Here is a 13,816-nt window from a genome sequence, read left to right as displayed (position 1 = left end):
TATTCAACGCGGAGGATACTGGGAGAGGAGGAGGAGGAGGAGGAGGAGGGGAAGGAGACGCTCGTTTTCCGCCGACCTGGTTCCTTTTTCCCCTTGGCCGCGGCCAGGCACGATATCCGCCCGAGGAGAAAAGGAGGCAGGGGGGGTGGACGCACTCGAGATTCGACGCGAATCGACACAATCTTTCTCTCTCTCCTCCTCTTCTTTTCGTCCTCTCCAAGAATCGAAGGCTACACGCTCCGCTGCGTTTTCCAGTTATTGGGTTCCTCGAACTTGAGAGGAGGGGGGAGGAGGACGGTTACATCACGCTCCTACAGAGTCTCGAGTGTTTCTTGGTCATGAAGCGGCCGATGTTTCGCGCGAGGGGCGAGGAAAGCGAGAGAGCGCGAGAGAGAGAGAGAGAGAACTATCCTTGTGGAAAAGTTGAAAGAGGAATAGTAGAGGCCCGGCCAGCGATTTCGATCGACCGTTGGGGCTTTTTAGGGGACTTTTCTCTTGCTAGCTACGTTTTTTTTTTTAAAAAATTTTTTTCCCTTTTTTTTTTTTTTTTTTTTTTTTCCCCTCCATGAGCGCTCGATCGAGTGTTTTTCACGTCGCTCGTTCCGCGCTCGACGTTTCGAAGGCATTAGAGGAACGCTTTTGATCGTGGCCAGACTAATTATGCCCGCGTCACTGCGCCTCTGTGGAGAGAAAGAGAGAGAGAGAGAGAGAGAGAGGAAAAATAGAAACGGATGCCGAGTATCGAGGATCGAGTATCACAATTGAAATTATATCGATGAGGGAAAATTCCTTGGAAAGTTATTCCAATTTGCGAGATCGTTGCGCGAACGGGATCGACTTTTCTTCCGCATTCATTTGAGAATAGAGGTTAGGATATATCGTATGGAGTTTTTATTATTTAGAGACTGGTTGCTTGTATCTTATCGATTTTATTGCGAATGTTATTATAAATGAGAGCAAAAAAAGAAAAAAAGCGTTCCATCTAATTTTTTATTTTTGTGGCTTTAATGGAAATCATTGAGCATTGCGTGGATCATAATCGTAACGGATTATGAAACAATGTGTCGCTTGAAAATTCAGAAGAACTCTAAATTTTTATCGTTTTTTAAATTCCTAGAAAGTAAGTAGGATTTTTACTTGAGAATTAAATAATAAAAATATTTCAATGGCGAAGAGGGAATTTTAACCGGGAAAGGGAATAGTACAGGAGAGAGAGATGTGTACGCCGAATAGAGGTAAATCAGGCACCTTTGCATTCAGATAAGAATTCATAATTTTGAAGATCGTTTTATCTCCATACCATTACGAACGATATACGTTCCTATATTAGAATTCTCGTTTAAGGATTTTACGATTTCGCTAAATTTTACGTATATTCGTAATATTTACCATATTATATTTTATTAATCCTAAAGTGCTATTTTCTTTTAAATTTTCCACATCGAGAAAGAATAATTCATAATTGACGTACGAAAAATTATCATTTAAAGAAAGTTTTTATTTCGAAAAGCAGTAGTTTTCCACAAATAACAACTCTTCTCTATATATAGAAAGACTCGTCTCCTTTTTTTTAATCGTGCCAACTTTTATACCACTATATACCCTCTATAGTTGATCGCTTTACCGGCCCGTTTATTCATTCATTCGCGTTCGAATTTTCACACTTAGGGCACAAAGGGACGCATTTGTTTAATCAAAAATTTGCAACGCGTGCAAACTTAAACGAAGATAAAAATATATAAGCTAAGAAAATGGATCGAACGACGAGACAAAGAGAATATCCTAGCGTTTCAATTATACACTATCGACTCATTTTACTAATCGGATTTTTCAACTCGTGAAAGCATGCAAATTTTCTTTGACGAAAAACGATCGCATCTTTGATTCCCTTTTTCGAATCATTCCTTTTCTCCTGCCGTAAATATTTGAAGACAAAGAGTCAGAATTTTTGAAGTTTAGTTACTTCAAACAACGATGTGTTATCGATAATTCAACCGTGATGATAGTTCTTCCTCGAACAGCCTCTTCTTTCACGAATAAAATCAAGATTTCGAATATTATTCGTGGCATGACTCGTAATTTATTAAATAAGGATAATTTCAAGAACAGAAGTATTAAATTAAAAGTTTTTCTCTTTTTTTTTCTAAACGACGATTTAATTTCCCTTAAATAGAGATCATCGTTTAAAAAGCATAACGTTAAAAATGTTTATCATTCCAACTCGACACGGAAGAGAAATATTCTAAAAAAAACATGCTAGACGATTCAGTGTACGCCGTGCAATAAATAAAGCGCAAAGTATCCCACATCACGACACTCAAATGAACCGGTAGCAGCCTCGTGACAAACACTCGCGCTTATAAAGGTTAATTAATAAATAACCGCGTCGTAATCGTGACAGATAACGAGGCGTTGTCGCCTCGAGGTTTAACCATTCATTTTATGAAACGTAAAGACGCATTTATACTCTACTATTGAAATTCGAAAATATATATAATGGCCCATTTCGATTCTTCCTCCAGTTTATTCAGAAACGAGTGATTCGATCAAAATTTAAAAATAAGTAATTCAATATTTTTAGTTCACTAATAATATCTCTTAATTGAAACTTTGATTCCAAACTTTATTAATACGTTATCGAGATTAACGATTCATTTTATGAAACATAATAAAAAAAAAAGATGCATTTATACTTTCTCCAATTTATTCAAAAACGAGTAATTCAAAATAAATAATTAAAAATAAATAATTCAATATTTTAATTAATAATATCTCTTAATGTGCCGAATTGAAACCGAATCAAACTTTGATTCCAAACTTTATTCTCGCTAAACCTTTACAATACATCATCGAGATTAATAATTCATTTTACGTAAAAACACATTTATATTTATATTGAATATAAGTATGATTCGAAAATATATATAATGATGTGACGATCCATTTCGACTCTTCCTCCAATTTATTCAGAAAATAATTCGATCAAAATTTAAAAATAAATAATTCAATACTTTAATTAATAATATCTCTTAATATACCGAATTGAAATCGAATCGAACTTTGATTCCAAACTTTATTCTCTTCGATAAACCTATAAACCTGTGTAAACATCGGTATTTATTCATTGGATCCGTCATACACCGACCATAACAAAAACACACTTATATTTATATTTTCGAGTTATATTCCACGAGTCGCTCGCTCATTATCGAATATCAACAAACACACCAAGTTTCACGAAATATCTTCAATACGTCTCCTATTTCCCTCCTGGTAATTACCGAACACGACGGAGAAAGACATCGATCGAAGGGAATTTCAATCCATTAGCCGGTTGAAACGCCGATGTCTGGTAAGCACGCGGAAGAGGGCAGATCGAGAGAGAGAGAGAGAGAATTCTTCCGATTTCGATAGGAACGCGGCGCGTTTATGCGATATCACGCGTCAAGCTTCGCATTCGTGAGCACGTTGCAACGTGCACGTGCACACCTTGAAAGCCAGCTAAGAGGGAAAAGGTTTCTGCCAGCTGGTCGCATCACGACGACCCCCAGGGTCCCCCCCTCCAGCAGCCAAGGCAGGGTCGAGAGGTCCTTGCCCAGGCGGAACCGTATCAAAAGTGGCATGGCTATGCATCCGTATCCGCGCGAAAGAGAGAGAAAGAGAGGGGAAGAGGAGCAGAGGGATTCGATTCCCCTCGAAGAACGAACCAAGTTCCAAGATTGAAGATCCATCGTACGTGGATCGTTCCTCTCTCTATTATTCGGGAATTCCGGTTTATTCACTTGCGTGTATCGAATCCCATTGCTCTCTCTCTCTCTCTCTCTCTCTCCGGAAAATGTCTTCTGTATTTTTATTCCAACGTTTTCTCGAGGATTCTTCCTCCAATCTTTCGTCACGCTTCTTTTATCATTGCCTTAATTCAAAAATTGAAATTATTCTTATTTAAAAGCTTTACGTCGTTGTCACAGTCGAAATTATTATAATAAAGAAATACAAAAATAAAATTCAATCGACAAGAGATTTCGAATCCATTTTCTGCTGTTTGGAAGAAGCTCGCGGCAAATCCGAAGAAACGCGGAAGGGATAAGCGGAGGAGGGGGCGAAGGTCTGGAGAAGGGAGGCATCCTCGAGGAGGAGCGCTGCGCAGCCGGTGGTTGCGGATAATCGAGGGAACGGCAGAAGCGGAACGGTGGTTATTGCGCAACGATACGTGCGTGGCACACGGGGAGGGCCCGAAGTGGGTCGTCTTGGCCGCTTTCGCCCCCCTTCCCCCTCACCCTCGAAGGGGAGCCCTTGCGGTTTCCTAAGGATCGTCGGCGTAGATCGCATTAACATTCCATGGGAGCCGGGGTATTTCCTTGGGCGCAATCGGCTGATTAGGCGTCCGCGGTTCTGATCCCGCGTTCCGGCTTCTGCATCCGCATGATTGCCTCGATTTTCGATGAAGCCTCCGCTACATTTTGCCAAGCGGGGGAAACACTGACCGCTGCAATTTCAACCGCATCCCACGGAAGAAGAAGGGAAGACAACAACACGATCGTTCCATCTCCCCCATGTTTTCGATTAAACATGGATCGAAACTGGATATAAAACCTGTTGGTATCGGAAAGAGTGGAAAAATTCTATACGATTTTTATCCCGTGAAACTTTTCCGATTTAATGATGATGGTAATTTCCAATCGTGACACATATCGAGAATGTGGAGCGCGCAGAACTGGTATATCCTGTTTATATTTTCTCTCTCTCTCTCTCTCTCTTTAAGATTTTATCTCTCGAACGATTTTTCGAAAGTGCATACTTTCCGTTAATTCCAATTTATTATCGAGAAGAAGAGAACGCATATCCTGTTACAATTACAAGTAGATTTTCCATTTTGGAATAACAATTTTTCATATTTTTTTTACAACATAGTTTCGTTCGGAATTCCAACGATAAAAGAAAGAAAGAGAGAGAGAGAGAGAGAAAGTAACCACCCAGTAGTTTCGATCCCTCGACTAAGAGAAAACGATATTAATTACCGCGCACTCATCGCTATTTATCATCGATACCACTTCAAAGGGGGACGGTAACAAAGAAAATGGATCGGTTTAATCATTCAATCCCCGTGACAAGATCCCGCGATAAACCCTGTAAATCTATATATCCGTACACCTATATATACACGTTCGAATACGTGTACAAATAACGCAACGAAGCGTGGAACTCGCGCAGGCAGATTCAACACGGTTCTCCGCTCTCGAAATGTCGGCGATTTGTTACGAGCAAACGGCAAAGATCGGATGAATTCCGAGCGGTGGCGGTTCTCCCGAGTTGTTTGAGCCGCGGGAGGAATCGAGATAGAAAGATCGACGAAGAGAGAGAAAGAGAGAGAGAGGTGCACCGGTTTCACGGCCGGTCGAGGGATCGATCAAAGGCGAATCTGGCCGATCGAATCGCACATATCCTCCGGACCCTGAAGAGATACATTATTGTATACGCCAATGGCGTTCCTTGTTAACGGGTAATGAATTTATTGTTTAAGAATCACGCCGCAGTTGAACATGTGCCGTGATCAATTACAATAATGTAATATAATCGTAGCAAGGTCCCCGTATAAGGCCCCTTTCTTCTAATGAGGCGATCTCGTGTTGTTGTTGAAACTGAAACTCCAGGCAGCAACGCAACTTAACGTGCGTGTGTACATCTGTTCGGGTAAAGGTTCAAAGAAATAGGTGGCGTTATATCCCTCCTCGTATATCAACGGAAGGGGAGGGGGAAGGAGGAAGAAGGAGAGCGCGGTGGAAAGTTGAATTCAGTTTCGGAGAGGTACGTCGCGACGAGATAAAAAGTTGGAAGTTCGTTGCCAGCCGAAATTTCCAGAGGAGAGCGGATACATTCAGAAAAGAGGAGGGGGGGGAGGAGGGGCGCAAAAACCCATTAACTTGTAGCGCGAAAGAGTTTTACACCGAAAATTCGCCCAGCCGCGAAAATTCTACTTATCCCTGTCCCAGATATTCGAGCGTAGTTTCGAGTAGCGGCGAAGAAATAGTTTGGAGAGAGAAAGAGAGGGAGAGAGAGAGAGAGAGAGGAGGTATAATCGCGCTCGAGAATCTGGTCGTTTAATCGACGCGCGATCGAATTTTTCTCTAAGTAGGGAAAAAAGAGAAAAAAAGAGAGAGAGAGAGAAAGGAGATTGAAACGAAAGTGTGCTCGGAGTAAATGTAAATGTAAACCGAAGTAGAAGAGACTTTTGCAGAGGAGAATCGTGGGTCGACTTTGAAAGGAAGAATGCGAGAATGTTCCACCTCGTGAAAAAACTGCGATACCCTCTATCTTCTCGACTGTGGCATATTCAGGAAGAACGACGCCGACGAATTATACGGGAGCTGCTCGCGAGCGCGCTTCCGGAACTCGCTTGGAAATTCGCGCTATATCGTCGGCTGGGGAGGGGAGGATGCTTCCGGTTGAATTTCCAGGGAAAGGAAGTCGAATGCTCGATGGAGGAAAACTTGATGGTAAACCCGGAGACGCGTTTTCAGCTTGTGAAAAGTTTTCAAATGGGTATATTTTTGCACGAATGTTAAATTATTCTTTGCGACAATTCGAGAAACAATTACTTTTCACGTGAATACAATCTATCGTTTTATCCTTTGCAATTTCTTTAACGAAGTCACAAAGTCATCGATACACAATGCGAACAATGAATAGTGAATCTCGTGAGCGCCATCTTGGAAGGAAGAGGGCGCCACCGCAGTCGGCCAAAGAAACGCAGAGCCATCATCGATCAGGGAATAAGTTCGAATTGGTGTTAATAGCTGGTTCTGGTCGGTCTAGTTCGGTGTTCGATGTTTGCCGAAACACGTGTTCGACGCATTAAGAAGTAACAGCACGTTCCCCGTGACAGTTATTGCGCTCTAGTTGGATTACAATTTTCCCCAAAGGAAAGTAGGTTACTCTTCTCCTCCTTACGGCACTTTACCATTAAAAGCTGTGGCCGTAACAGCGACACATCCAATTATAAGTGCGAAATTCATTGTTCGGGCACCGGTTCAGTGGCTGATCTTGTGCTCGCGCGCTTGAACGACTGCCAACTTGGGCGAGATACCTCTTGGTGGAGTGGTACCTCCCGGTGAACTACTAAGAGGCGCCAACAATCCCGGAGTCAAGGAGCCCGTCCCTTGAGAAATCTTGTGTAGATGTGTAGAGGCGAGGAGAAGAAAGGAGCTCGAGGAAGGTGGGACGGGGTGGATTGAAAAGTATGAAAGCGAAGTGCGCCGCGAAGAAGAAAAAGAAGAAAGAAAGGGTCCCTTGGCGATACACACAGGGTCCATCGATGGACCCAAGGATTAATTCATTTACCCTCATCGTACGATGTATCGTATCTTTCCAGGCTTTGTATTCAGGCACGCCTGTGAAACAGGGACAGTTGCATAACTACATCTTATTTAATGTAAATAATTGATCGACGTGTGAGAGAAGCGAGGTTAGGAATTTATATTTTTTAGAAATTTTTAAGTCGTGTCAGTTCAGCAACTAACTTGGCTAAGATTCTTTAAAAACTTTTGAACGAGGATGTACCTCGTGCCCGTTATAACTGTCCGCAACGTTAGATCACGGGAATAAGAAATTCTTTCGTGTACGTAATAGCGTTGTTACACGGATCTTGATCGATAATTGGAACGTTGCTTGTTCCAAGAGTGAAATCTGGATTAATTTCCAAATTGGGGACAAAGAGGGATGCAATAATCTCAATAATTCGACGATAATGACATTTCGGTACAAAGCTTATCATCGCGATGTATAATTCCATTTGTTCGAAAGCTGACTCGTATCGCGACTCGGATTCGTCAAGTACACTTTGCACAAACCAAACCTTCGACGATTATATCTAATTTCAATTCGCGATAGATACCATTGCCATTGAACCATAGTGAACGATCCAGTATTCGCAATAATTTCCATGGATAGAATTGTTGATAGATCGTCCCTACGTACGAATATTTGGATATTAAGAAACCGATTTCCATATATAAAGTTGTCCTTGTTGATAGATCGTTCCTCGTACAAATATTGGATATTAAGAAACCGATTTAATTTATATCAAAATTCGCACAACCTTAAATATTATTGCCATTGAACCATAGTGAATAATCGAGTCTTCATAATTTCCATATATAAAGTTGTATAAAAGTAGTATATAATTTTCATATATATCAAAATTCAAATAACCTTAAAAATTACTGTCATTGAACTATAGTGAACAATCGAGTATTCGTAATTTCCATATATAAAGTTGTCCTTGTTGATAGATCGTTCCTCGTACAAATATTGGATATTAAGAAACCGATTTAATTTATATCAACATTCGAACAACCTTAAATATTATTGCCATTGAACCATAGTGAATAATCGAGTCTTCATAATTTCCATATATAAAGTTGTATAAAAGTAGTATATAATTTTCATATATATCAAAATTCAAATAACCTTAAAAATTACTGTCATTGAACCATAGTGAACAATCGAGTATTCGTAATTTCCATATATAAAGTTATCTTTGCTGATAGATCGTTCCTCGTACAAATATTTGATATTAAGAAACCGATTTAATTTATCAAAATTCGAACAACTTTAAAAATTACTGCCATTGAACCATAGTGAACAATCGAGTGTTCGTAATTTTCATATATAAAGTTATCCTTGTTGATAGATCGTCCCTTGTACAAATATTGGATATTAAGAAATCGATTTAATTTATATCAAAATTCTGGCATTGAACCATAGTGAACAATCGAGTATTCGTAATTTCCATATATAAAGTTGTCCTTGTTGATAGATCGTCCCTCGTACAAATATTGGATATTAAGAAACCGATTTAATTTATATCAAAATTCGAACAACCTTAAAAATTACTGTCATTGAACCATAGTGAACAATCGAGTCTTTGTAATTTTCATATATAGAGTTGTCCTTGTTGATAGATCGTCCCTTGTACAAATATTGGATATTAAGAAACCGATTTAATTTATATCAAAATTCTGGCATTGAACCATAGTGAACAATCGAGTGTTCGTAATTTCCATATATAAAGTTGTCCTTGTTGATAGATCGTCCCTCGTACAAATATTGGATATTAAGAAACCGATTTAATTTATATCAAAATTCGAACAATCTTAAAAATTGGATATTGGATAAAATTGGATAAAAATTACTGCTATTGAACCATAGTGAACGAAATATTCGCAACAATTTCTATGGATAAAATTGTTGATAGATCGTTCCTCGTACAACATTAAAAATTATTCCCTCGTCATTTACAATTGCGCATGTCAAACCATTTATCCCTGAGTACATATATATTGTATGTGTGTGTGTGTGTATATATCCGAGTAAATAAGTATAGCGGTTAAAGAGACCATTTTGCTCTCCAGTCTCTCCAGTCTAGCCACTTTTTCCTCGTCGGCCGAGTGGCTGCGTGACCGGACGCCGCAGATAGCTGTCGATTGAAAACAAAGCCGTGAACTCTGTCGACCGAGCCGAAACCCGATCCCTTTCTTAAAACGCGAACATCCGCTATCGGTAATTCGAATCCAACTCTTTCATTGGTGGTGGTATATGCGTATATAGAGAAGAGATGAAAAGGATTCTAGGATTCGATGAATCGTGGAAAAAAAAGTTGATTCGTGTGCATAGAACAGGAGGAAGTGGAAGACGGATTCAGTGTTCGAGTATGAAGAAATAAACGGCATTTCTGGAATGGCGTGCAGTGAGCAATTATTGCAAGCTGGCTCGAGTTCGTGCCTCTACCATTTTCCCCGATGGTTTATAGGAACGGGTAAAAGTGTTGGCCCATCTTGATTGCATAAATCTTGGCTTCGAATCACGTATTAGCTTCGTGGATAATCCTCTTATGCAATCGGTGTTTCGACGATAATGCGACTCACTGATTCGTATACTTTGAGAAAATATTAGATTTAAGAGAGTCATGAGATTCCTTATATCGAGATTTATCTCGAATGAATCGCGTTTAAAAAATTGTTTAAAGTTAAATTAGAAGGGAGAACATTTTTCTATTTGGAAAATATAAGTTTAATATTCTAAATTTGCTTGTATCTTTTCGTAATAGATTAATTTACGAGGTTAGAGAATTAAAATAATTTGTATTCCTTCCTTCAAGAATATCAAACGCGATATGTTAATTTTAAATTATATATAAATATATATTTTTCAAGTAAAAAAGTACAGCAAAATTGCGTTGCAACGAGATATCTAATAACGAAATAATTCGTTTCCATAATTCGTCGCAAGCTGTTCGCAAGGAGACCTTTCTAAGATCTTATAAGACCAGATATAAGAATCGCAAGGAATCGGAAGAAAGGAAACACGGTGTCTTCTTATTGCGAAAATATTCACACGAGAGGGTGAAAGTTGCGAAAAAGTTGAAGCTATAATTATCGAGGCTTTAAAAAGGACAGATTATCCGCAAAGTGGTTAACCTGTCGAGGATTTTAATGAGTTAAGGATTACTCGAGAAACGTTGATAGTATATATAATCAGCGAGAGGACTGACGTTTTAATTGCACCCCAGGATGTGATCCAAAGAATAGGACGTGTATCGAAAGGGGGGAGGAGGAGAGTCTCTCGATGAGCCAGAGAGAGACGTGGCAATCGTTCGAGCTTTGCGTGTAATAATTAACCACGTGTTCGAAACAGGTGTTCTCCTCGGCGAGAGAAAGAAAAAGGAAAAAAAAATAAATAAATAAATAAATAAAAAAAAGAAAAAAAAGAAGGGATGGAATAAAGAAGAGCGAAACAAGGCGTGATAGAGAAGGCTCGAATTAATTACAGCTACAATTTGTTACGTTCGTTGAAAACGAATCTGGCGTTAGTTATATTAGGGGTTTAATGAATGAAACGGTTACGAAATACGGATAATTACGCGGGGAGAATTGATTAGCGTCAATGCCCAAGGAGGGGGGATAAAGATGGGACGGGATAGATAAGGATCAAGGGTGCTACGTGGGTGGCGCGTACTTGCCGCGAGAAAGTTTTAACACCATAAAGCAATCAATCATCCGGCAAAGTTGTTTAATTCCTTCGGTAACTTCGATGGCGTGTGTATAGGTAACCATGGATTATATATGATTCGTTGTATATGGAAACTATATCGATTACTACCGAATGAAACTTGTTAAACCCGAAAAATAGCTGCGACAAAAAAAAGTTGACGAATGTCAAAAATTCTCGTATGAGGAGAAAAAGAAAAAAGAAACGAAACGTGATAGAAGGCTCGAATTAATTACAATTTGTATTTTGATTTTAATTTTCAATTTTACTTATCAATTTTAATTTTATTTATTTCAAATTTCAAATTTTAATTTTAACGAAAAAAAAAACTCGATTCTTTTAAAGTAATAGAATTTTATGTCATATTGGAGAAAAAAGGGGAAAGGGTTGATTTCATTCTTAGATATTTTACGTACTGTTTTTTTAACAGATTGTATACAAAAATTCTCTGATCGATGATGTAGCACGTTATGCTCATTAAATTGCCGATTAGATTTTTTTTCCTTTTTTTTTTTCCCATTTTGATTAGATCGGAAAACGTTTTCCGTTATAGACATTATATTCAGGCCATTATCGCGAAATTGTTTCGAATGCCTAGCAATTGCGTGCAATCTACGCTCGAGAATCGATTCCAGCGACTATAGCCCCTCTTGTAAATCGAAGCACGTGATACGCTTCGTTTTCCTGTCGAAAAACCCGGGACAAAAGACTTCGGAATCGACAATGTGTCACTGAAAAACAATCAGTACGAATAGGGAGAGGGAGAGAGAGAGAGAGAGAGAAAAAATGTTGTCGAGAAATTTGTACTATCGTTTCACTTTGCGTGGTTTCGAGGTTTAACGAATGACTCTTCGAACGTCATAACGTTGAGTTTGAGCAGAATTGATTTTTCGAACGGCAGAATTGTAAATGATACAACTGCGTTACGGAATATTCGATTCAATAACAATATCGGAATTGATAAACAATGTTGAAATAATACAGACGAGATTCAACAATGATTTTCAAAATATTGCAAAATATTGTTCAGGATGAAAAAATCATTTGTAGAAAACAAATTATCCAATAGGATGATTAATATAACATATCGAACGACGGATCTAAGAATTATGGTTAAAAGTAATTTTAAAATATACGATTTTTAATAATAAAATAATTATTATAAAAAATTGATAAAATTCGAAATCAATTGATTAATAATCCTATGAGATAGGATGTTTCTGTTAAAGCAAGAAAAAAAAAAAAATAACAGTACATGGCGTAATAATAAAAGGATGTTGTAATAATGGCTATATTATTTCTCAAATATGTTCCATTTCAACCGATCGAAGAAAATAGTTCTATATCTAGGAATCGTTTTCTTTCTTTTCATTCCCTCATTGCTCCACGTTTCTCCCGTACCCTTCGATCTATCTTACATCGTTCCCCGATCCATCGCTGCCGGACACACAATTCTCTGCTTCGTTCGATAGCTATTACCGCGAAACCACAGGCGTATCTTTCTTACTGACGGGTTACACAGCTGTGCCGCTGTAAAAATCTCGCGTACAGTACGAAGCTGAAAACGTTGCCGGAGAGCTTCCTATTACCGGTTGTATTACATCACAACCATTTCATTCCGTATATATATATATATATAACCAATCTTAAGAATTTATTTATCTCGTAAGTTGACTTTCTTATTAAATTTTATATCGTAACATTTTCCTTTTCCTTTTTCTTATTCCTTATTATCAAAAATTTGTAACAAAAAAATCGATTAAAATTCAAAAAAAAAAACAAGAAAAGGAGATACAAATTCTTCTTCCCGAACTAAAAAAACGATATCTCTAACAACCATGCCCCGAGTTTAACGGACGGCGAGGCATTCGTTTTGGAGGAAGCTGTTCGTGCTCACTCTTTGTCTTGCGTGCAGCGTATCCACACGATCGACACCCCGCGAGCGCAACAAACGAAAGGGTGGAAACCGGGCGATCGAGGCCGAGTGAAAGACAAGAGAAAGAGAGAGAGAGAGAAGGACGAGAGGCAGACAATTCTCGCGAGGTTGGATAATCGTGAGGACGTTGCGATCCGGTATTACTCAGGCCCCCGGGGTTAAATTGCGATCAAGGGCTTAGCGGTGATTCTCGAAGGCCGATCGAAGTACGTGACTGATTTCTACGATTTATTCGCGTGCGCACACATTGGAGGAGGGGGAGGCCGCCTCCGGCCATAATCGATTCCATTCGTCCCATCGAATATCCACCCCCTCCCTTGTGGATCCCGCCATTAGAAAGGAAGCCAAGCCTCGAATCGGCCACTCTAACTTCCACAAAACGTGTCCGGTCACACTTTCCATCCGGAATTTCTCCCCCTCGGCCGTTGACATCGACCCGTTTCAGAAAGGTGTAATTGAACGTGGGCAGAAGGAGGGGGGGATTAACTGTTTTAATTTAATCCTTCGTCTCTCTCGCGAATATAATGTGTATAATGTAACGTTTATCTTACTTGCTTCCTTAAGAAGTAATTTGCGAAATTTATTTAGGGATGGAATTGGAATTCGAAATATAGGAAAATAAAGGTTTTATTTTTCTTTCCTTTCCCTCTCATAAATCTTTACATCGATCTTCACGCGCGTAAACACAGGATGGCAGGGAAGTATTCAATCTCCTTCTCGTGTCAAAACGTTCCTCTCGTGAGAAAAATTAATTTACGAGGAATTCTGTTCTAAATAAGATAATTAAATTCTTACCCGGGAAAACTGTGAAGGGATTGTAATGTAGCACGCGTA

At 39.1% G+C, this 13,816-nt stretch overlaps 2 protein-coding genes across 9 annotated transcripts in view; one reads left to right on the top strand and one right to left on the bottom strand.

Annotated features, from left to right (window-relative positions):
* The window catches only part of LOC102672118 (autophagy-related protein 16-1), a 574,752-nt gene that overhangs the window by 259,131 nt on the left and 301,805 nt on the right, over window positions 1-13,816 (bottom strand). The window lies entirely within an intron of this gene.
* The window catches only part of LOC102671814, a 163,966-nt gene that overhangs the window by 110,522 nt on the left and 39,628 nt on the right, over window positions 1-13,816 (top strand). The gene's annotated exons all lie outside the window — the stretch shown is intronic.

The sequence above is a fragment of the Apis dorsata genome, unplaced genomic scaffold (assembly GCF_000469605.1).
Source record: "Apis dorsata unplaced genomic scaffold, Apis dorsata 1.3 scaffold_353, whole genome shotgun sequence".
Classification (NCBI taxonomy): domain Eukaryota; kingdom Metazoa; phylum Arthropoda; class Insecta; order Hymenoptera; family Apidae; genus Apis; species Apis dorsata.
This window is presented reverse-complemented; position numbering and strand designations above follow the sequence as displayed.